Source organism: Anser cygnoides, chromosome 1, assembly GCF_040182565.1.
Source record: "Anser cygnoides isolate HZ-2024a breed goose chromosome 1, Taihu_goose_T2T_genome, whole genome shotgun sequence".
Classification (NCBI taxonomy): domain Eukaryota; kingdom Metazoa; phylum Chordata; class Aves; order Anseriformes; family Anatidae; genus Anser; species Anser cygnoides.
Window position 1 is genome coordinate 44,946,318 of NC_089873.1, and position 24,401 is coordinate 44,970,718.

Genomic DNA, 24,401 nt, shown 5'->3' on the forward strand with positions numbered 1-24,401 from the left:
TAATTCTTGATTTCTTCTCTTTTATGCTAGTGAGCGGAAAACTTTCTGCAGCGGCCTGAGATTCCACCTTGGACCACGTTTCTCCAACAACTCAATGGTGCAAGGCTTCTCACTCACCTTGGGACAGTGAGTACAAGGGAGCACAAGAGATGGGGCTCAGGACACTGTGATGGTAGATGTTTCCAGGAGAAACATGTATGTGAGAGTGCAGGATTAATAGCCAAGAAAAATGGAATTTAAAACTCTTTTCAGATTTTTCTTTCTTTACTTTAGAGTTGAAACTATGCAGTGACTTGTGGTATCCATGGTGATCTTCAGTCACATTGTTAGAGTAGACCTGGCCACCAGTTAGGGTAGCATGGCAACTCTTCTCATTGGTACATAATGGAAGGCATGGTTTGTCCAGCCTTCACGTACCTCTAGAAGGCTGGTGTGAAAGCTAACCACCAGCTCTGGAGTGGTTGGCCTGACTCAGAAGGTATTGGAGAGGATGCAGGGTATGTAACTGTCTATTATAACTCTCCACTCCTGCTTCTGTTATCCAAATACTATGGGTTTTTCAAATTCATGCTCTGAAGTCTTCCTAGAGTGCAAGGTTGAAGGCTCGATTTGGAGTCAGGTTAATTTAGCACTGTAATTGCTTGAGTTCTCAGAATATTGAGAGGAGAAACCAATTTTCTATATGTAACTTTCTGGCTTTGTAATGACTGCGCATTGCACAGAACAGGAGCTTGTTACATGTATTTGAAGTAGCCATGGAAGAACTGGAAGGGATTTCCACCAGAGTCAAAGAATGGGCTGCATTATGATCTTGCCTTAGTCTGGGAAGAGCAGGGATAAAGCATCTGGACTGTGGCTAGAATAGGGTGGTGGTACAACCAAAGAGCAGGTTCATTGAGGAAGAGAAAGGCGGTTCACTGACAGCATTATGCAGTGGAGATACTTAGGTGTGTTGCACTGAATGGTCTTTTCTTTTCCATGTGTGGTTCTCCTAATGGGGTCCATGCGGCTCCCATATATTGACTATAGCTTCTAAAATGTTCTAGATCTTGAGTACTGCCAATTGTGTACATGAGGACAGGATCTGTTCCCTGCCATGAAAAAAGACTTTAATTTGGCTCTCCCATGAGGTCCAGCACTGTGATGTATTTGCATTTTACATCAATAAAACAAAGTCTCTCTTACTCTCTTACTGATGTGCATAGCTTGCTATTTCAAAATAGTTGATATTTTTAATGTTTCAATAGCTTTTTATTAAAAGAAAATGGAAATGGAAACCACACTTCTTAAATGAATTCTATTGCTATGGCAGTTCCAGCGATTCAGATCTGTGTCAGTGCTAGTTTATTGCAGTCTATTTTCTACTCAGTGAGCATCTGCTTAACAGTTCAGTGCAGATACAGACAGATAGGAACATTCTAGCACACACCTAACTCCACCCTGGGGCATGACAGAAGTTACTTAGGTCACTAATTCACTTTTCCTACCACAAATACTTTGGTCAAGCATAACATTTTGTCAACTGAACAGGTTAAAAAGATCTTGGAATAACAGAAAATGAAGATTGTGTTCTCCTTCCTCTCGTTATTTTTCTGTGAGTTTTTTTTTCTTCTTGTAGCAGCAGTATTTAGAAAAAGTAGTATGAATTTTATATTAATCTTTGTATGCTTTACCCTGGTCTACTTATATAGGTACTGTGTTGTAACAACCTAACTGCTATGACCTATTATAACAAACTGCAAAGCAATTGGCCCTGAAACCACCTCCTTCTATGCCTTTCCCTTTTTTTTCCTTCCCATTTACTACAGGATTATAATTATTATTTTTTAACGATTACTCACTCTCAAAGTAGGAAACAGATCTTAATATCAAGTGGAAAAGAAGTGCAAGATTGAGAGAAGTGCTTTTGTCTGGGTTTATGGAATTGTTTAAAAAGTGCCACTTTGGCTAAGCAGAGCATGGAAACAGATATAATTATCCATGCTATCTAGACTGGAAAGAGTGCTGCGAGGGAGGAGGAGGAGGAAGGCTTCCTGCTCCAGCAAAGGCAGGGCTGTTTCCCACAGCAGAAGAGCTATCCGTGCTGCTGAGCGGCGCCCAGTCAGCCATAGACAATGCATGGAACAAAATGAGGGCAAGGTGCTTTAAACAATAAAGCACAAAATAGGTGTCTAACAACTCCTGTGTCTTTTTTTTTTTTTTTTCCCTTAAGCTCCTTAAAAAGGAAGCTGTTTTTGAAATGTTCCTCTGTCAACAAGCCTTGTCCAAGCAGTGCTCCTGGAAGGGAAGGGTCTGCTTGAATGGGTCCTGCTGCAGGGTTGGAACACCACCAAAGAGACCACTTAAGTCACTGGGATCAGTTCCCTACTCTGACAGGCCCTACCTTATACGGGTGCATGGGTGCTACCAGCTGAAAGCCACGCTCCTTTTGGCATGCATAAGCACACCTAGACTCACCTTTAAGGGTTTTTGTGGAACTGGAGTCTGTGTACATAGTAGGTAAACAAGGATGTGTCCAAAAATGTTGTTTTGCCAAATAGGGTGTTCAGACTTTACAGTTGGGAAAACATACAGCGGATTATACCATTATCTCTAACATTTATTTCAGATATGATTTCAAAGTCCTCAGGTTTCCTATTGCTGTGTTACGCTCTCCATTCAGTGAAAGGAGTTGGCCATTCTCTCCCAGGAGAGACCACTGCAGCAACACAGCTTTGTACTTGCCAGTAGCAGGTCTGGCTACTGGAACTGCATGAAGAGGCAGGGGAATATCACGTGGGTGACTTTGGGCCTGTTCTTGACAGCACCAAGGGCAGCCAAGCCAAGGTTTTCTGCTGTACCTTGTTTGTTTTTTTTTTGTTTTTTTTTTTTTTTCCCTCCCCTCTCTAAGCCTTATCTTTAGTCTGTAATTTTTGCTCCCAATCTTTCCTACAGTAGTAGGAAACAGAAGGAAGTGCATTCAGGTTTCAGAGCTCCCCGTTCTCCTACCTGAGTCAGCTATGTCTCTTCCTGTCAGACAAGAAAGGTACCTGTGCCGCTGTCCCAGTGCTGGTTCAGTCCTGACCTTGAATGGTCCTACCAGGTCACCCTCTGGCTTCTGGGGAAGCGTTGACTTAGCACTGCTTATGCCACTGGCTTCTCTCCTCCTTTAGGCACATGAGTCTTGAGCTGGCTCCCTCCTGCTTCTCAGCCAAAGGAGGTAAATCTGTCTGCAAGAGCCATGAGGCTAGAAATTCCTTGGAAGGTGGAAAGCAATGGTGATAAAGGCATGGGGTCTCATGGCAGAGCAGAAGCCCTCAGGACACCTGTTTTGGGCACAGGGATCCCTCTGGGAGCCAGTGGATGGTTCTCCAAGGTTTGCTGCAAGAAACTTTCAGGAGAGAAACCTCATTTCACATACTAAGCCCTTAAAAGCACTCACCCCATGCTGACTTGTACTGGGGAGTGGTGTAGGGGGGAGGCTCCCATGGGAGGTATGTGGAAATTTGGCATCTGAGCATCTGTGGCTGAGACTTCTGCTCCCTTATAGCATAGAAAGTCTTTGGGCTCCTTGTGTCCCTGTGACCTTGGTTCGGCACAGAGTGATACAAAGCAAGGAGCAGCTTAGTGCTCAGAAGTGTAGCTAGCTAACTACAGCTGTCTTAGATCACCCTTCTGCAAGATCTACAGATTGCAAGGCAGGAATGGGGGTGTGGGGAGAGGATTTAGTCAGCTGATGAGCCTGGCTTCTCTGTCTCTTTTAAGAAAGCGGATTTATTGGTATTAAACATGTCTCTCTTAATGTGGGTGATTTAAAATGGAAATTGCCTTTGAAAGGGGATTTCCTATTAACTAGCTGGGAAGGAAAAATAGGATAATACCATCATCCCTATACAGCACCCATAGATGAGATGCTGGAACAGCATTCTCTGGTTAACTGCTGTTTCTCCAGAAACTATAGCTTCTCTGTAAGAGTGGAATCGTAACCTCTGCCCAAACTCCTTCTTGAGGAATGGTTGTATAGATGCTTTAAAAAAGCTAATTTTATGGAAAAAGCAGCTATCCTACTGGGTTCTTTGTTCAAGGTAAGAATTCACTAAATATGAATTCTGAGGGCAGGATCAGGATTGTACACAGCTCTTCCATGCCTCATATTTGAGGCTAGATAAAGACATAGATACTAGAAGCCTGGACTAATGATTCACATTTGTTATCCTGTAGTTAACGCCAATCAGAACTTGGATTAGTGAATGATATTAGTAACAAAAAGAAAGTCTTGTCTATACCCAAACTTGCACTAATTTAATCCTGGTTGGCACAGATAGCAATTTAATTAAGTCTGTGCACTTTATGTAGAAGAAATTATTTACTTTATCTGAACCCTCTATTTGAAACAAATCTATACAAAGGGATGTCCACGCAGCTGTTGAAGGTGGATATATGTAGGCAGGGCCTGAGCAGACCAAATCCAAGATTCGTATCAGCAGGGTCCTATGCTTGGGCTGATTAATGGCAGGTCACAGCTGCATTAGCATCATAAGTCACAAGCTGGAATTTTAATGTCAGTGTACTATGTCATGGTACAGTATGGATATGCCCTGTCAAGCCTGTTGCTCAGTTCTGGAAACTTTTTGAGATCCATTTTTTTTGGAACTCAAGTTCCTGAGTTAGGACATGAGGCAACATGCAATGAAAATAGAAAAACTTCCTTAATTAGGATGAAACATCTTTGCTTTCGTTACTCATATCTGGGGGCAAACAGGTCTCTTTGCATCCCCATTTCCTCCTTACCCTCCCTGGCTGTGTAGATGCCTCTAATCCTTCATACTAGGGAAGTCTTTGGTTTCCCATTGGAGCCTGGGACTTGTGTGAGATGACAGACTAAAGTGTAAATAACTTCAAGAGAAGACCCTGCCATGGCCCTCTGGAAAAGCATTTAAAAGGTGCTCACAGAGCTGTCTGTGTTTGTACAGTCAACTTAGAGCAAACTGTTGTGGTGATCCCAGCCCCTAACAGTGATACACTTGGTAAAAACAGCATCCAAAGTGTTTGTGAGTAATTAATGCTGGTCCAAGAAGGTGTTGTGACTGCCTCAGGAAGAGGCAAAGGGAACAAAGAGCTGGGCCAGAGTGGCTGCAGCAAATAATAATTTGTGGATCTCTCTGCTGTCTCTGTCTCCTGCAGTCGTGGTTTATATCCACTGGTGAGCTTGTTCCAGAAGTTGGAACCACCCTACTGCACAGCATGATCATGCCCTTGCATTTGCTCGGGGTCTGCAAGGACAGCGTGTGTCTCTGTAGGCAGATGAAAACATTGTACTTCATCTTAAAAGGCTGGGGTAAGGCTACAGAAGTTGCCCTGTATAACGCAACAGCCCTGTTGGGGAAGGAAAACATGAGGCGGGTAGTGAGCACCTTGATCATTTGTCTTGGGCTGATGTGGAGGAGCTGACCCCTGGTGTGCAGCATGATTATGGGAATGGCAGAGAGACAGAGCTAGGCTGAGATCAGTGCCAAGCCTCTTCCTTGGGTCTCAGCCCCGGCTACGGAGACGCAGGCAGGGAGCCTGCAGCAGCTGTTGGGATGCAAAGAGACCAGGGAGTGAATTGGGTGGAGGTAGAGGTGGGTACACAAGTGTCCTGTAAGGCCTGCTTTGCGGATATGGCTGCTACACTAAAATGCTCCCATCTGTATGTTGGATGTGTGCTTATACAGCCTAGGGTAGTCAGCATGCTGCTGGGAGATGGGACAGCTCCATGATGTCCTGACTGACATTGTCACTGAGGCTGGGGAGAGAGAGGCGATGAGGGCACAGAAGACTGACAACCCACGCAAGTCAGGGAGGTGCTTGGTACACATGTGAAGGCCATTCCTACTTGAACTTCCTTGCCCTGTATGCATGCGTGCACTGTCCATGAGTACGTGTTGATTAATTGTGTGCGTATGGCCTGCTTGGCCATCGCAGGAGTGCCTGCGTTGGTGCTTTTGGATACTGAGGGCAGAGAAGACGGTGGACCTGTGCAGATACTAGCTGTGTGCGGGTGGAAGAGCTGCTGAGAGACAAAATGGTGGCAGGTGTGCCAGCTTTCAAGGTGGTCTGTGGTGGGTTGCTGTGGTCTGCCATGGCTGGCTAGCTGGAGGATCCATGTTGCCTGGCTGCCCTGCTGTGGCAGTTCAGCTGGCAGTGTCAGAGGAGGGGGCACTTCAGGGGACACCGCCACTGGGAGGGGAAGGGGGATCAAGGGGAGGATGGCGTGCGTGGTAAGCACAGTGATCCATGCTGGCTGTGCTTTGCTCGGAGCTGTGTGATGGAGATACCCAGTCTGGTCACGGCCATGTGAGTAATCCCTCATGGGTTTCAGAGGGGTAGGAAGCTGGCAAGCATTGTGTACAGGGATGTGGGCCAAGCAGGGAAAGGGAGGCTGCACCCCATCTCAATATCGACCTGGGCTTTGAAGAGGTATGGGACATGAGAATGTGGATACCCTGGGGCATGATTCGAAGGTGTGCCTCCCCATGACCTTGTGGTGGAATGCTGGTAAACATGGGGGAGGTTAGTCTGTCCTGAAGTAATCAAGTTTCCTAGAAAGGCTGTGCAGTCTCCACCCTTGGATATTTTCAAGACCCAACCAGCTAAAGCCCCAGGTAACTTGATCTGATCTCACAGCTGACCCTGTTTCAAGCAGGAGATAGGACTGGAGCCTCCTGAGTCTCTCCCCAACCTGACATCTATGACCCTTGACCTTGTGCACAGGGAGGAGCAGTTGCTATTCCTTTGTCGCTTTACTGCCACTTCACTGTAACACCCGCACAGAGCCAAGCACTTCCACATGGACAACGTGTCCAGACTTAAGTTTCCAACCCTCATGGCCATCAAGAGAAATTTGAAAACAAAAATGTTGCAGATGCAGTGACAGTCAGATATGTGCTTAATAATGAAGCCAGTTGCTTCTATTCATCCCCGTGAAGGAAGGCAGAGATTACACTCCTTTCATTGCAGCACATCAAGAGACCAAGCAGTTCTGACCTCTGTTGGACTTCAAAAGTAAGAACATAATTTTAAGGAGCTTGTCCTTTCTGATGTAAACTCTGAAATTGGTCTTTTGAGTGGTAACTCCAGGGGACACTTATCATCTCTATGTATGCTAGATGCTTGCAATCTTAGATTGTAAGGCTTACCACTATTACCTGAGGTAGTGTGATTACTTATTTCAATTCTATTCAGCTGAGCTACAGCTCCTGGTAGTACACAAGAGTAATGCAGATCCTGGTGATGGTTTGAAAGGGGATGGGGCTGTCACCTGCCTGGTATTGTTCTTCTGTGGCCTAGGAAATTAGCCAGTCATCAGCAGTCTTGCCAGCCTGTTTCCACTAAGCAAAGAAACTGTCTGTACAGTTAGTGTATCTTTTGTGTGAACCTATTTATTTACAGTGTACCTAAGGACTTCTTTCCCTGGGTACTGTAGAAGCAGATGATGACAGCCAGTTTCCTTGCTCACAATTTCCCTGGCAGCCTTACTAGTCAGCCTGAAGCCAGAAGATACCTAACTCTGCTGCATGTCAATGTCATGTTCAAGTGCACTGGTGCCTATCAGAAAAGCTGTCCTTTCAGAGCACCAGTTTGCAAAGTGGTATTATCACGTGTACTCAACACCAACCTGCCTCCAGATCAAGGAAACAAGAATGGCCCACTTGGGTTTAATGCTTTGTGCCAAATACCACCATTTCAGACGGAGATTCCTGCAGTCACTTATGTGGTTCTGTGGAGATGTGTTTGGAATGATGATAATTGAAATCAAATTTTTGTTTTCTGGCAGTTATCATCCCTTATGTGTTCCTTAGCATGTCCTGAGAGGAGAAATGCTTGTTTTGCATTTTTGGGGGGATAAAGGTTGAAGGAGACAGTGGAAGTTACCTAAGGAACACAGAGCTTGTACTCCTCTGCTATCTTTGCATTGCCTATATGCATGCACCAAGGCCTCATATAATCCTCATTATGCTTTTTGTCAGGGATCCTATGTGTGTGCATTGCTGGCTTTTCTTCTGGATCAGGAGCAAGGCCTTTTCCAGTCAGATCTATTCTCAACTCTGGAAACAGAAGAAAAGCAGTTGTTGCCACAAGCCACAAGGTGCTGCTGATATTGTTAAGATTTTTACCTGACTGGGCTGTGGTTGATCCTTGTCTCTCTGCTGTAGAGCATCATTTCTAGGAGATGGAGACCAACATTCCATGGGACCATGGTCTTCACCTCTGGGATGGACAAAAGTGGGTACAGGGCAATTTGTATACATATGAAGACCTTCATTTGGCATGCTGTGTTACGAACTTGCATACATTTCAGACTACTGGCATACAGCCTTTAAGGACAAGTGTGCAGAAAACATAAAACTATTTCTGTCAATGGCTGGCAAACCAGTGTGAGGCAAGGAATTTCATCACTGAGGTTGTCATAGTAGTAGTCACTGCCATGGTGCATACCTCTTATCCCTTCACGCTGTGCCCCCATGGCACTGCATACCTTGTAGCTTTCCAGAAACTAGCAGTATCACCCAAAATAGTTTCTGCAGCTGCTGGAGCTGTGGCTCTACAAATTGTCAACCTGAGCTGATGAGTCACCAAATGAATAAAAAGGGGCCCTAATAATGTAGGAGTCCCTACATTAAGTGGATAGCAGTGTAGGATGCTTGACCAACTCTGTGGACATTTATTTTGGCAATGCTGGATGTATCTATGCCTACATCTTCAGAAGTTGTTTTTGTCATTAGGGCCTGGTTAGGCTTTTTTTTTTTTTTTTTAACCTGTTGACAGAAACTTTTATGGCACTACTAGCAACCTCTATTCCAAATAATGCAACACATCTTAATTCTTATATCCCTTTCTGATCATACTGGCTGTGATATGATCATGCTAAACCTTTGGCTCCTGATGAATTATCATAATTTACATATTCAGTCAGCAGTAACGGCATTCTGAGGTTTGCTGATGTACCTGTAGCCTGTTGTGGTAAACACAACATAGCAAGTTCAACCAGGAGCCATTCCATGAACACTGAATTCACTGGAGTCTGATCTGCCTTTGCTCAGCCCAATGGAGCCACCAGCACTGGATGGCTCCTGGTAGGAAAAGGATCATCTTGATGTAATATATCTCCATGGCAGAAAGGAATATGATAACGTAATTGACAGTTGGAACATAATTGACAATACATGAATTTGTCAAATACTGCTTCCTCGCACCGTTCTCATTATCTTCTCCCAGAATATCTCTTCCTATCTCTACATTCCCTGAGATGCCACCAGGGAACAATATAGCTGAGAATACAGACCTCCTCTAATGGTGCTGAAGAGAAAAGTATGTGGGAAAATTGGCGTTTGTGACAGTGTCTTTTCCTGTGCTTTTCCTTCATTAGGTTGTGGGCTGTCCCTTGTGAAATAGAGGGTATGTCTCTACTGAGACGGTGTCCTCTGCAGAGAGCGTGCTCCAATTCAATAGAGCTGTTAACTGGCAAATGCAAGAAGATGGGTGTCTGTGGAAGTTGTCATATTAGAGACACAGATCAGTTCAAAAGGAAAAAAAAAAAAAAGTACCATTCCATCAGGTAGTATGAAAACACATGGCCATCCTTGACCTAGAATAAGGACATGACCAGCAAGGACACAACAGCCTGCAGGCTTACTCTTTGTCAGCACGAAAAAACTGGATAGCATGGCAAGCTCACAGTACTGACTCCTGACCGACATAGGGGCTGGAGCAGAGATGCCCAACTGCTCTTTTGCCAGGGGAACAAGCCACAGCTCCACAGGAGCTTTATGCATGTGTTTCTAAAGGGCACAACAAAGGACAAATGGCCTTGTAAAAAACTAAGCAATGCAACAGCATAAATACAGGTGAATGGCATAAAAAGAACATGGGATATAACCAATTTAATATGGAATATAACCCCTTCTCAGCCAAACCTATCTACAAGGGCCAGAAGACAACAAATTTTTCACTGAGACACTTTGTGCTGTACTTTGAAATAAACGTTGCCTTGTGCTAATGCCCAGCCTCTGTCCTTGGGCTGGGAAAGTCGCCAGAGTGTGGTCAAAGCTTTGGGCAGACCTCTCCTAAAGATGATGAGGGAATGGTTACGAAACAGTGTGTGCTTTTCTGAATGCAGTACTTGGTAAAGGATGAAGAAAAGGTGCACCCTGTGTATGTGACGGGTTCATGCGTTTTATTTTCCTACTACTGGGCCGCAAAAAGCGCACAACAAGCAGTTGGGTCCTGGCAGTAATGCAAAGGAGAGAGCAAACTTGCAGGCTTGCTGGAAGACAAAGGCTGCTCAGGTGAAGCCAGGCCTTGCTCTGTTGAAGATCTAATTGTTTTGAAGATGAAAGAGAGCTTATATTTGAGTAAGGCCTGGTGGGCTCAGGTTTACAGCTGCTGCATGACATAGAGCACCTAGAGCATGAGACAGTCTGTGGGTAGTGTATGCAATCAAAATGCTGAGGCTTGAGTTTGAGTCAGACCTAACACGAGAGCAAAAATGGGCTGCTGGGTTTCAAAGCAGTTGAGGTTAATGTCCTCCATTTCAACTTGATGGCAGATTAAAAGAGGCAGCTGAGGTGTACCAGAGGTATTTTGCTTATTGCCTCTTCCTAGATGTCTAAGTAAGGGTATGTTTGAGTAAAGGAGAGAAGAAGGTGGCAGTTTTCTTTAGGATATAGAGCAATCTGACAGAAATCTTAATGCTTCTTACTGCTAGAGGGCTGAACTATTGAGTCAGATAGCTCACTGGGAAAAAGCTCAGGCAAGGGAAATCTATCTCCATCTGCATAAAGTAATTTTCTAAGGGTGGGTGTCTTGTTTTTTTCCTGACAGGTGTGATGGTGGTGGGACAGCACGATAACCTCAGTTGCTGGGGGTAGATACTCTCTGCCTGCTCTGTGAATATTCTGGTTTAGCACATACTTTTTATTTAATGAGACTACAAAATGAGTGGTTACAGCAGCGGGTGACCCTGATCCTGCTGGCGCAATGCTGACCATGGACACTGCTTTTCGGAGCTACTTTCTAGCTCATTAACATTTCTACTGTTTGCCCCTGGGCAAGGAGCTATCTCAGGGACCACAGCTGCATGCTAACTGAGATCATTTTTCACTTTAAAATGTGTCTACAGAAAACATTTGTCTTAAATTAGATGGTCAATACGAATGTACAATAAATGCTGGAGTGAGCACCTAATCCAAACCCCATGGGAACATCCCCAGCTCATAGGCTTTTGGCTTTCTGGAGAAATCACTCTTCTGTTTTGAAGAATGCTTTCAGACCCATATATTTATGTTAGAAAAGCGATCTGCTTCTCTAACGTCAAGCAGATACTGGTTCAGAATCTTTGTCAGTACGAATAATACTTTGCTTCACTACCATTTCTCCCCCACTCCTGCTCAGCAAGTTATTTGCAATGCCATCTGCTTCACCTGAAGGAGGAATGAGAAGAACAGAGAGACTCAGTGCAGTTATCGACCCTGAACATTTCTGGAAAAGGCCGGGTCTGTTGGGAGGTTGTGAACGACAGTGCTTGTCAGAATGGCTGTACCAGCAGGGAGCCCGGCTGGTGACAATAACCGGTGCCTCCGCTTTGCCACATTTCCATTAAAGTGAGTCCCCTCACTTGCCTATAGCAAAAGCAATCTTGCTGTCTTTGGGTACAGTGAGAAGGGAGTCAAATCTGCACTTCACAACCCAACGCCACTGCAAAACAGAGCCATGCCCTCTGTGCCTGCTCACCTGCTGGACTCCTGTGTTTAGCTGCCCATGTCTTGGTGAACTTCGCATAAACTGAGAAATTCCTTGCAGAGGTGGAGAATGTGCAGCCCTGGCTGCTTCCAGCTGCATTCTTAGCACCCGGTGATCCCTATGTATCCATGTGTGAATTAAATGGTAGCAGAAGGTCTGGTACAGCTTGTGGATGAAGGAGGACACGGAAGGTGGATGAAATTTCATCTTGGCTTTGCGTACATCACTTTCCTGTGTTAAAGAGTGTAAGGAAGCCCCGGACAGAAGATACGAACCATGTGTTTGGGGAAAAAATAGGTATGCTTTGGTGGCAGTATTTTTAGGGTCATAAGGTATTTAAACAAAAAATACATTCCTTGGGAGAAAATCGAATATTTGTGTATACTGCTACTGCCAGCTTTTGCCTCAATGGTGACACATGCATATTTTTCTGAGGGAAGAATTTATTTTTTACCCACTGTAACTTAGTGTTCTGAGTGAGTTTATAATAGCACTGATTAACTGTTAGCATTTAGTCTGAGTGAAATACCAGCTCTGATGTCTATACTCCTCTTTGCTCCAGACACTTCTATCTGTCTTGGAGCTATTTCACTTTATTTGTTCCTTCTTCAGGAGGTGGTTCGTGCTGTAGCGATGTGCCATTGAACAAGCATTACGGATTTGACATGTATATAGGCTGCATAAGTGAAGTTGAGGCATTCTGGGTAGCTTGAAGAAATCTGTGGAATAGCAAGTGAAAAGCTGGATATGTCCCACTGCTTCATCTAGATGCCATTTGAATGGAATAGGGCTTGCCTGGTGTGTAACTAGCGTGTAGGCCTTCTGTGTAAGAAAAATCAAAGGGCTTATTTATGGTAGCACCAATATTGTAATACTTTGACCCTACTATAACATACAGAGCAAAGAAGTGGCGTGTTATTACTATTCTATTATCCACAACAACGCAAGATAAAAGGTGAAAAGCGGGGAGTTTAAGCGACTGTATCACATTGCCCTATATTTTGTAGTGGGCGGTTTCTCTGTTAATAATGGGAGCCAGGAAGCTAAGTTTCTTGGAATGCAATGAGCTGAGTTTTTGCCTTTATGTGAATATTGTGTTAAAGACAAGACTGGCTAGGTAGAGCTGTGGTATCCGATCCCTCAGGGTGTGTGCAGCAGCTCTCAGTAGCATGAGCAGTAAACTAGATAATTGGTGTGTTGGTTCTCATCCAATAATAATTTATTTCCTGGGAGCAACTTCAAAGCTTAATCCTAGAATTAAATCCCCTATTCCTCCTTGGGATTTTAATTTAGTTTTGAATGCTCTGATGGATCCTGTGCTAGAACATTGAAGACAGCTTTCAGACACAAGGGTGATTTTGCTGGCTGCTGTACACCCTTTAAGGAGAATAGGTGAATGCAGACACTTTCTTGAAGAGACTCTTTTTTCACTTTTCATCATGATAAGCTGGCAAAAGCTACACCTTATCTCTTACTGAAAGCGGTTTTCCAGTTTCCTTTAAACCATGAAGGCAATCTACCTAATCCATTTTGCAGCTCCTCCAGTAAAGAGAAGAAAGGGTGTCATCGCTTAAATCTGGAGAGAACCAATAAGGTTTTCATCAAGCAGAGAGATGATTTTAAACAAGAAAACAGATAATCTGTTTGTCTCGTTAGGGTTGGAACAGGATGGAGATGACTGCCTGGAGGGCTATGGTTTCTCATTCATTGAAGTGTATCAGGAAACCGTGCCTTGTTAAGACTAACGAGGTGGGACGAAATCTCCAGCCACTGGAATGATCTTTGCACCCTAGAGGTGGAGGAGAAGGGCTTCTTTCTCAGACCTGTGTGAGGCAGCGCTTCGACCTTTCCTACATGCACATTATGTGTAGGATGTCATGCCAAAAGGGGTGACATACATGGCTAATGTTTGTACAGTGCTTTGGAGATGTACAATACAGCATCTGATGATAATTGCTAGTTATTATTATGTGTGGCGGCTGTCAACAGAGAGGTTCTTTGGTCTGTTTGTGCTATGGGTAGTAGAGCCATACACCATCTTAAAAAAGTGACAATGCCAGTTTGAAATCTTGTCTGTGCTTCTGGAGTTTAAAAATAACTCATTTCCATTTGAAAGAAAGAACTGCACAGTTTCTTAGTTTAATGTGTATGTATTTCACATATAAATGACCATCCAGAAAAAAACAATTTCAGTGAGCCTGACGTTCCATACTCAAAAGAATAAAACAAGTCTATAAAGACACAGGGAAAGCTATTTCTCTTTTAATCTACTTCACCCATTTTTTGATTCTGTGTGACAAAAAACCAGTCCGCTAGTTGTTTAGGATTTCTGGGGACAGACTGGCCATGGCGGAGACAGTAGGGGATGCTGCAATTATTGCAATGTAAAATGATGGGAGCTCAGTTAAGTGCACTAGTGTGACAGCTGAGAGAACGTGTATATCACTTCAAAGCAAACGCAACAGTGCTCACTATTCTTTTCTGCAAGGCTGCTAGCAGGCTGAGTGTCCTCTGAGGTAGCAAATGAGACAAGCGGCCTTGTGTCCAGGTGTCTTTGAAGGAGAGCAACCAGAACCCCCACCACTGGCTCCTGGTTCAATCCTTCTCTAGCGTCTCTTGGTTCTGAGCCATGTGCAATAGCGAAGATGAAAGGTTTCATGACAAAACCCAGCCCAGTCCTTCATCCAGGTGATCATGGCACTGTCAGGTTTGTTTTTCTAGTTGCTTTATTTGCTTTCCCTTTAATTCTCTGATAAATCTTGTTCATGCAGTATGACAGGGCTTCCTTGTTTGTGGGCCTGTGTGGTCATTGTTATGGTGATCTTCCAAAGATGTTATAGGCTTAGAACTTGAACACTAGGATTGCCACAGTGTCTCTTCAGCTCTGAGAGTGGGAAGGTCTGGGATACGAGCATGGATTTATTTTGCCATTTTATAATCAGATTGACTGGATGGAGCAGGGCACAGAGCACCATATAAAAGCAGCTGGAGATCTGGTTACTGTGCTCTGCTATATGCAAACACCCAAAGGAATGTTATTACAACCTACTCCCCCCCCCCCTTTTTTTTTTATGGTGTGAATTCTCCAGAGCAATCCATCCATTTCACTGATCATAAGGCCTTGCTCTGCATGGACATGCCTTTTTCTTATACTGATGCAACTGGGTCAGTGCTTGTGCAGATGACCCATGAATTGCCCATCTTTTCCCTTTTCTGAACATAGTGGGCAGATAGAGGCCACTTGTAGTGCACTGATTTTATGAAGTCAGGGGTATTTACAGAGGATTAAACACAGCACAGGTACTTTCCTGTCAGTGGTGGCAGATGCTGTCCTGTAGAGGCCCAATGGCTCTGCTGCTGTGCATCCACCCCAACACCACCTCTGCCACATCCAGCCCTGGTTGCTTTTGATATAAGAACTTTCATCCACATTCATTTATCTTAGGCAGGACAAGAATAATATGGCCCTTAATTTATTGTAAACATGGACACATTTAAAATAAATCCCTCAATTTCTCTTACAAATAACATTTAAGTGTTTTTGAATTGAAGAGATGTTTGAAAAACCAATTTCCCGTCGGAGATGCTATTTGTTTCATTTTATGCTGCTCATTCATCTTAGTTGATTGAAGAAAAAATAAGTCAGTCACAGCTAGTGAGAGTAAACCCTGTCATAGTACTATGTTGCTGGAGATTTTGTAGCAAGTTTTATGTGCCTCCTATCTCCACACCCATTATTTATAATAAATATTACATCTTAATGTGAAAGTAATTTGGGGTTTAGATGCTGTGCAGAATCGCTAGGAGAAGATATGCTGAAGCAATCAGAAGTGTTGTGTGCCCAGTTTCAAACTTGCAGGTGAACCTGATTGCTTTGGCAGGGGCAATTGACCACCTTTCAAATCAGACACTCAGACCCCTGAGCCCTATAGGGAACTTGGACCTTATGATTTTTATGTATATGCATAATATGTTTATATAATGTTTCTATATACATCCACTAAGTGGAAAGGCAATTAGTCTTATTGTTAAAAGCAAGCAATAATGCAGGCTGCCATGTAGCATGCAACCGTGGAGCTGTGGTGTTGCAGAAAGAAAACTCACATTTGATTAATTCCTTCATCTTAAGGTCACAGAGAATGATAATCTTAAATATTGCTGACTTGCTGAAAATAATTGCAGCTGTTCTCTTTTGATTGATGGGCCCCTTTTCAGAAATAGTTCCTAAGATACTTCTTAACCCTCCATTTTGTGTTTCTATGTAATGTGCTAGCTGAAAACCGTTCTCTCTCATTTCTGTCAAGCTCCTGCTCTTGTTTCAACTAGAAGAATGCAGGAGGACCTGCACAGTTCCAGCGTATCCCTTCTTGCCATAGAGAAAGGAAAAACATCCTTCGGCCAAATCCTGTCTGCTATTCTTGTATCACTAATATCAGTGAAAGGAACAGGAAAGTCAAATGACTAATCTCTTCAGCTATTAGCAACTTCTGTATGCAAGTTATCACTCTACATTTCTTTCCTCCAACTGTTCTGAGATAATTTCAGATTACTTCAGGCTTTGGCTAATATGTCTTCCATTTTTACTGAAATTAGAATGAAAAAGATCATAGTCACTTTTTTTAAGCATGCCTAAAAATGTTAGGAAAATCTTTCTAACAGAACAGACCTCACCAGCACCCTCAGGAAGATCCTGGCTGTCAAAATTAAAATCTTGGTATATGCTTTTGGCAAGGAGATTAAGCACATGTTGGCATTGCTTGTGGTCACTGTAGTTACATGGAAAAACACCATTGTACACCCAGTGTACATGGACACAGCAAGCTCCATGTCGCATATCAGTATGTGCACGTGATGCCATGGCCACATTGCCATCCATAACCTTTTCTGCAGACCAGCAAACCCTGTTTGACCCACGAGGTACAAAGTGGCAGGACCCTGGGGTTGAGAGACGATGTGGTGCTTTCAAGTGGCCTTTCTCCCTCAGGAACCTTGACTGTGCTAGTGTGGACCTTTGTCTTATCCATCTATTGCCATGCTGATACATACCTGCAACAAAGGGCCAGAATTGAGTTAGAGAGTGATTGACTGCTTGTTGGAGCACAGCTCTTCAGCAAGTGGGATCCAGCCCTCCTTGCCCATCTTTTGAGGGGTACCTTCGTCACTGCTCCTGGACACAGAGCTTGCTTAGATGGGTAGAGGTCACTTCGTTTTCCTGGAAGGGTGCTTTTGGTGAGGGGGATGCAAAGGCTAGACAATGCCACCCAGATGGGCACTGAGGCAGAGCACATGGTGTTGGACTTGGGGTCTGCTTTACTGCAGGATGAGCATAGCTGGTGGGGCAGGATGGGGAGGGCTTTCCCCACTGCTCTTGTCTCTAGGGGTTTACCAAGATCTGTCTGAGCCCATCTAGACCTCCTACCAAGACCCAACCTGGGGCAGGGTGAGCCTTTGTGACCCTAGGATGACTCTGTGTCCTGAAGGATGTGCTTGGCACGTCCTCTTGGAGGGGCTCTGCCTCGGTATCTCCACTGGCTTGCCCCAGTTGGGACAGACTTCCTCCAGGGCCGCGTTGCGGGGCTGTGTGGAGCAAGTGGGTGCGCTCTGCCCCGTCGGGCACTCAGAGCTAACCCCAGGTGTGGAAAGGACAAGGACAGAGCTGTGGCCACAGAGCCCTGCTGCGGATGGCACTGCAGGGGCGAGGCTGCAGCACCCTGGGGAGCACGGGCGCAGACACCCGCGGGTGGGCAGGGCAGCGCAGGCAGGGAGGCGTGCGCAAACGCACTTTGCTTTCTGTTCAGGCTGATTTCACGTTCCTTAGCTTCCAGGGGGCTCTGAGAATAGCAATTAAAGCACCGGGCTTAATTGCGGAGCATCCAATTTGGATATTAGCGTTATCTCCGCTCTCACTCCTTTCTTTCCGTTCACATCCAATCCTGCTGCCTGCCTGCTGACTGGGCGCCTGTTCCTTTCTTCTTATTATTACTATTTTACGGTTATTGTTAATATTTTTTTTTTTTCCCAAGCATCCCTTTAATCGCTCGCTTCCAACCACGGGCGCCCCCAGCTCTCCACGCCGCCTCCCCTGGGGCCGGACCCGCGGAGCCCCGGGCGCTGCCCCCCGGCGGCGGCGGCTGCGGGCTCGGCCCCGGCCCGGAGCCCGGGCACCGGCACCCCCGTCGCCCCCGCCAGGAGCTTGAGACCCGCGGCGCGGAGGGGTTCATCTCCCATTCCCTCTCCCTCCTCCTCCTCCTCTTCCACCGTTTTCCCTTTGCTCGCTCGCCGAGTCCCTCCCCCCCCCGCCCCCCCGCCGTGATTTTTCCCCCTCCCCACCGTTATCCGCGCGGATATTTTATTATTATTAATCATTAAGCCGCTTTATTAGTTCGCCTTCCTGTGCTTTCTCCACCTCCGGGTGCTTTTATATTGCAGAGGATTTTTTTTTTTTTTTAAATTCCATATATTTTTAGGGTGATGCTCTGAACACTTCCCCCTCCCCGCCCCGTATCTCCTACCCTGGCAGTAGCAGAGAAGAGAGTGAAGAAGTTGAGCATGTCTGAGGTGGAGCAGCCTTGCAGGGAGAGAGAGAGGGGGGCAGTAGCTGCTCAGAGCAGCCCGGGTGCTTGAAGCAGGATTTGCGGGTATGTATGTATGTGGGTCTGGGTTTTGTGACAGCTCCAAGTGTGAATTGTTCTCCGGGCGAGATGGGAGGGGAAAGGGGGAGGAAAAAAAAAAAAAATACCTGCGAGTTCATTAAATAAATGCCTGCATAGCTAGAAGCCCTGTCACCGGTGGGGCGTGGGGGGTGACCCCCAGCCACCAACCCACCCCTAAAACAAAAAAAAAAAAACCCAAACCCAACCCAAACCGCAGGGAGCCAATGGATGCGTTGCGGGGGGCGATGCGTGTGCGGGGCCGCGTAGTGCAAAGCGGCCACGTTGCAGGTGAAGCCCCCCCCTCTCTCCTCTTCCCCCCCCCCCCCCCCCCCTTCACCCACCCCCCTCGTGTCCGTGCGTGTGCCCGCCCGGCTGCGCGGAGCGCGCCCCACGCTGCCCATTGAAGCCGGAGCGCGGCGGGCAGCGGTGCCGGCAGCACTGCAGAGGGGTGGGCACGGCCCTCGCCAGCCCTCCGGGGGCTGGGCCCGGGGGTGGGCGAAATGCTGGGCGTGCGTGGGGAGGGGGCGGTGGGCAAGGCGCCGGGGGGGGGGCGGGGGGGCGGGGGGAGCTCGTTTAGCTCGCCGCGATTCACATCGCGCCCGCTTCCCCGTCTCGTATGCATGCCTAGCCCAGGAATGGTGTAGTCAGCCCGTATCTGAATTATTTATAGACCCGTGCCAGCTCTTTTTTTTTTTTTTTTTTTTTCCTTCCTTGATTCCGCTTGTGTGCACTGTTGGGAAATGCGTTTTGCTTCCCTTTCTTCTCAATGTATTAATGTCTTTGTTGGGGAGCGGTTTTTATCCCCTTCAGACCCCTCTAATACAAAATTGATGCTTATTTTTCCCTTCAGGAAGGGGACGCTTTGAGGATAATCATGCTTCACAGAAGAACAGCACCGACCTCCAGTTGCTTTAAACACAACCTCCTCCACTAGGGCTCCAGGAAAAAAAAAAAAAAGAATAATTACAAGAATAATCATTAAAAAGGTGAAAGGAATGCTTACTCTGGAACCTGCATTTGACGATCCTCACCACTCGCGCTGAATACCCTCTGAAGTGATTCTCTCCTGCTTTTGAATTTGCACCGCTTCGAGACGATTGCCACAAAGAATTCTCTATTTTTTTTACAGCCAAATAGGATTTTTTTTTAAACTCATTCCCCCACATTTGTCCCCCGACCCTTATTCTTCTTATGTGGATATGCAAGCAAGAAGAGGAGACTGGACATTCCCAACATGCTCTCTCCCTTGATCTGTCCGTCTAGAGGTTCTGCTTCTACAAACCAAGGTAGGGAAATTCCTGTTTCTGTGTTTCTAGTGGCAGCTCGTTTTCTGTACACAGGTTTGCCCGGGGAGGACCACTCACGGTAGAACAAAAGGTTTAGGTTTGCTGCTCTTAGCAGCAGATACAGCAAAAGAAAAGGAAGAAACATTCACCAGACATGTTGATTCCCTCTAGGCTCATCAAATAGGACGGGAAGAGAAGGCGAGAGGGATGCTTTGAGTTGCATATCGTGCCGGTGAATCGGGAGAAAGTCCCTTGTGATTTTTTTTTGGGGGGGGTGTGCAGGTGGGGTGAGGAAGACACGGGAGAAGGAACACGGATTTGGAAAAGGGTGAAAATGCCGATAATTCCTGTCCATCCATCTGCAAATTTTCTCTTTCTCTTCAGTGGTTCAGCGGCTCCTTGTCATGCTTTGATGAGAAAATAGAGCTCATTAGGAATACCAGTTCATGGAAACCGGGTTGTCGCGTGGAAGGTGGTGCATTATTTCAAACCCACGCCGACCTCTCGATCACGAGCGGCCTAATGTGGGGGCCGGGGACCCGGGGGGCCGGGGCCGCCCCTGGCACCGCGGCAGGAGCCAGCCCAGCGCCGGGACGAGCGCGCCTGCTTGCGTGGAGGTGAAGGGCTATTTTAAGTCCAAGCACGTCAAGAGACTTAACCTCAGCCTACGAGGTGCCGTATTCAGGCAACTTCACGGGTTTTAATTTATCCCTGGCTGCGGGGGTGGCAGTGGGGCATCGTGGCCCCTCTCTGCTGCACACCCTGCATCCCCACGCTGGGAGCCCCTTCCCCAGCCTGCTCTGGAGGGATGCAAAATGGCTATCGTGCTGTCGGTACGCGAGAGACACCGGTGCATCCCGACCGTAGCGTGCCATGTGAGTCTTTCCGTAAGATGGTGGCAAGACAAAGGGAGCGGAGCGCCGTGGGGTGCGGGAGCGTGTGGCTGCCGCGCCTCGCCACGAGCGCTGGGCGCAAGGTGTTGAACGTGTCGGGGCTGTTTTAAGTGCCCCCACTGCACGCCCCCACACTGGAAGAGCAGTGGGGGGACGGGGGCGAGCTGTCTTCCCCCCCTTCCTTTATCCCCACCATCAGCTCCAGTGTGGGCTCCCCGCAACCCACCTCCCCCTGCCTCCCCCTACACCAGACTGGAGGCCTTCAGTGGGCGAGAGAGGCCCCCAGCAGCAGCAGCAGCAGCAGCAGGAGGAGGAGGGAGAGGGACTGCATCCCGCAGCCCCCTGCAGCCCTGCCAGGCGAGCTGGGGGCTGGGGCAGCAGTGGGGCCCCCAAGGCACCCGGAGCATCCTGCGGTGGGGGCGCGCCGTTGCCCGCCCCCTCGCTCGCCTTGGTCCTGCCAGTGTCTCATTTTCCCTTTTCTGAGGGGTTTCACTGGGCTATTGTTAAAAACCAGGAGCCGTTCCCTGTCGAGGGGCTGAGAGCCACCTACCCTGCCATATTCTGACTGTGCTTCTATAAATATCTAAGGCTTCCCAGGGTTTATCCGCGCCTGGATCCTCCCTGCCAGAGAGCTCCCTCCCTCCCTCTCCCTCCGCAAGTGGGAGTAGAAAGTTTACCTGTGCGGAGCGAGGAGGGCGTGCGGGAGCCTTTTTCCCATTTTTGGGAGGAATTTCTCAGGCCCCGCAGCTCGTGGCTGCTGCCAGATCTCCCCGGAGACCCCAGCACCGTCCAGGGTGGGGGGTGCTGCCCCCTCCCTCAGGTCTCATTTCCCCATGAGAGCCTCCAAAAGCACAATCCTTGGTGTGTGTGTGGGGGGTGCATCCCCACGCCTCAAATGACCAGGGCGAAAGGAGAGGAGGGGAGGTGCTGGGGGAGCCCGACTCAGCCCCCATCCCAGGTTTTGCAGGGAGGTTGGAGGGCAGGGGAAGGATGCTGGGCTGGGTTGCGTGAAGCCAGCCCTGCCTGCAGGTACCCAGCTGGGTGAGTCCTGCATCCCCCTGTGGCACTTCCCAGAGGTGACCTGGGCCAGGTTTGGGCAGAGGTGGCTGGGGAGGGGTCTTACAGCTCTGATGCTCATGAGGGCAGGCAGCACGGGCTGCATCCCCACCCCCTTTTACCTCCCAGTCTTTCGTGCTGCCACCTTCGCCTGGGATTTTTCCTCACTTTCCCTGCAAGCTCCAGCGTGGGCAAAAGGAGGAGCCCTCCAATACTGCCCCCCACCGTCAGGCACAGCCACCCCCAGGTGGGAGCAAGCAGTGCAGGGGTGGCGGCTGGTCCCCCCTCCGTGGGCAGGCAGGGAGGGCTGGGTACGCAGCACCCCCGGCTCAGGGGACCCCATGCTGCCCCATCGCCCAACCCCGAGGGAAGCAGAACAGGGGCTCACCACCCTGGGGTGTCCGGTGACCCGGCGTGCCCCAGCTGCAGCTCCGGAGAGCACAGCAGCCATGCGTGGGTGCAAGGTGCTCCGTAAGAGGGGAGCTGTGGGTATGGGCGACTTCCAAGCGCTTGCCTACGCCGCCCCCAAAGCAGCAGCAGCTCGTGCTGCCTCCACATCTCCTGCTTCTCTCTAGTCCCATGCCACACCAGCCTGTCTCCCAGCACTGGGTGGGGGTCTCAGAGGGTTGGGATAGGGTGAAATTGGACAACGACCTGCGAAGTGAGACCCACTTCAGCTTTCCCTTGGCTCTGCCTTGGCAGGCAGAGGTAGGTCTCAGCAGGGAAAAGGAAAGAAGGACGGTCACAGCCACTGCTCCTCTTCCTGGGGACCCTGGCCCGGTGACGCACACCTGCTGCACCCGCCCAGCACTGCCTGCTCCGGTCCTGGTGCCTCTTGTGGTCCCTTTGTCAGTGAGCAAACCCCAGCCATCCTGGCCTGGGCAGGGTTCTCGGGATGCCTGCATCGATGGCTGGGTTTTTATATCTGTGCACATAAGAGCATGAAGGAGATGGAAATGCAGAGCAGGGGTGAAAATCCTAACCCCTCATCCTCATCTAATCATTGAGGCTTTGATTTGTTTCATCTTCATTTTGGATTATCAACGGCCCCCCTATAAAACCCCCATCAACCTACAAACCGGCATTCTACCTCCAAACCCTTGCCTATAGAGGGAAGAGATGGCGACATTCGCTTCTGTTTTTCGCCTTCTGCTGGAGCTCAGCTGGGGCTGTTTCTTGTGCTTGGTTTGGAAGAGGGCAGGTGGACACCGGCTCCAGCACCGGAGCCATTCTGCGCTAGCGCACGGAGATGTGCTTGGGTTCGGTTCCCACACCGGACTCTCCTTGCCTGGGCTGGCACCGGGATTCGGTGCTTTAGCGCTCGGTGTCTCTGCAGTAGCATGTGGGAGGTCTGGGTTTGATTCCCAGCGCTGTTTTCTCATTCCCCCAAGCTGGCAGAGGATGGGAGAGCTGTACAGACAGCGCTGCTTGCCTCTGCAATGGGCTCCATTCCCCGCTCCCGTCTTTTACTCCTTAAGATGCGCAAAAGCTGCCTGTGAGATGGTCCAGTCCGAGGGCTGGTCTCTAGAGCTTTAATCTGCTTGGCCTTTAGGGATGCCACAGCTCCACTCTGCCTGCACTCCGCTTCTCAGCATGGCTCAGTGGGCAGAGCGGGCAGCAGGGAGAGAGTTGTCTTGCATCTGGAGAATATGTGAAGGTTTTTTTTTTTTCCCTTCTTTGTGTAAGCCTCAATTTATCACGAAGAGATGGATCAGTTAATTGGTGAGATGCACTAGGTGGTTATTTTGAGAGAGATGGTTCCACGTACCCTGACTGCCTAATCTACAGTGGGATGCTGGTAGTATCCACTCAGCCTGACATCTGGGCTCCTGGCCTGCCTGACTCTTCTGTGATCAGCCTTCTCTGAGATACATTTGTACTTAACAGAAAAGCAGGGAGTGATTGGGAGAAACATGGCTGATGTTATCTGCTCTTGCCCTGCTCCATCGTTCACCCACCTGTCCACAAGAATTCTTTCAGCCACCATGAATGCGACTTACTCATTTAGTTGCTTTGCTACAGTCTAGCTACTGCCCTGGGTGCCTCCCTGCATAAAATGAAATGGCAGCGTGAAGATCACAGCGCTGAAATATGTGGAAAGGGAACCAGAAGAAAATAAGAGATTAAAAGCCAAGCCTGGCTCTCCTGCTACCATTGCCTCCTCTCTTCCTCTGAGCCTTGTGTTCCTGCTTCAGCTAAGTGCATTGTAATGGGAACTAAAAAGACCATTTCTCCAGCCATGAAGAGGGCCACAGTGCCCCTCTGTTTTGTCTGCCTTGCTTCTCTGTTCATCCGAAGACAGGAGAGTAGGTTTCTGGCAGGTATGGACTGGCACTCGTTCTGGCAAAATTAGTGGCATGGTGCTGTCTGGGAGTCAGGAGACTGACCCAAACAGGTTAATATCAAAACTACCCTTTTTGTGTTGGAAAAAAATAATCCAAACCAACCCACGCCTTATAGTTCAAGAGCTCATGGCTTAAGCCACAAACCACCAGCTCCCAGCTAGAGTCGTGCATGGGCTTCTGAACTGGTGACCGTAAAAGTCGACCAAGTGCACAGTCGGTGCAAACCAGGCTGTGTACCTCCATGGTCCTGAGGTCACCTGCAGAGAAAAAAATCATCCGTGTGCTCAGAAACAAATACGTGGCACTTGGCAGTGTGCAAACAGCACTGTGATCTTCGTCAATTCAAACCACGGCTAATTTGGACCTCTCGAGACAAGGCTGCGTCTTGTTTAGTGTTTGGTTTTCTTA

General features: G+C 47.8%; 1 protein-coding gene across 2 annotated transcripts in view; it reads left to right on the top strand.

The window, feature by feature from the left end:
- Positions 1 to 319: 319 nt before the first annotated feature.
- The window catches only part of GRIN2B (glutamate ionotropic receptor NMDA type subunit 2B), a 227,733-nt gene continuing 203,651 nt past the window's right edge, over positions 320 to 24,401 (top strand). The window contains exons 1-2 of one of the 2 annotated variants that reach the window (XM_066993879.1): positions 320 to 497; positions 19,264 to 19,699. The gene's annotated coding sequence lies outside the window, so the exon portion shown is untranslated. Of the gene's footprint in view, positions 498 to 18,230; positions 18,399 to 19,263; positions 19,700 to 24,401 lie in introns of those variants that run through there. The other variant, XM_048053870.2, reaches the window with a different exon arrangement.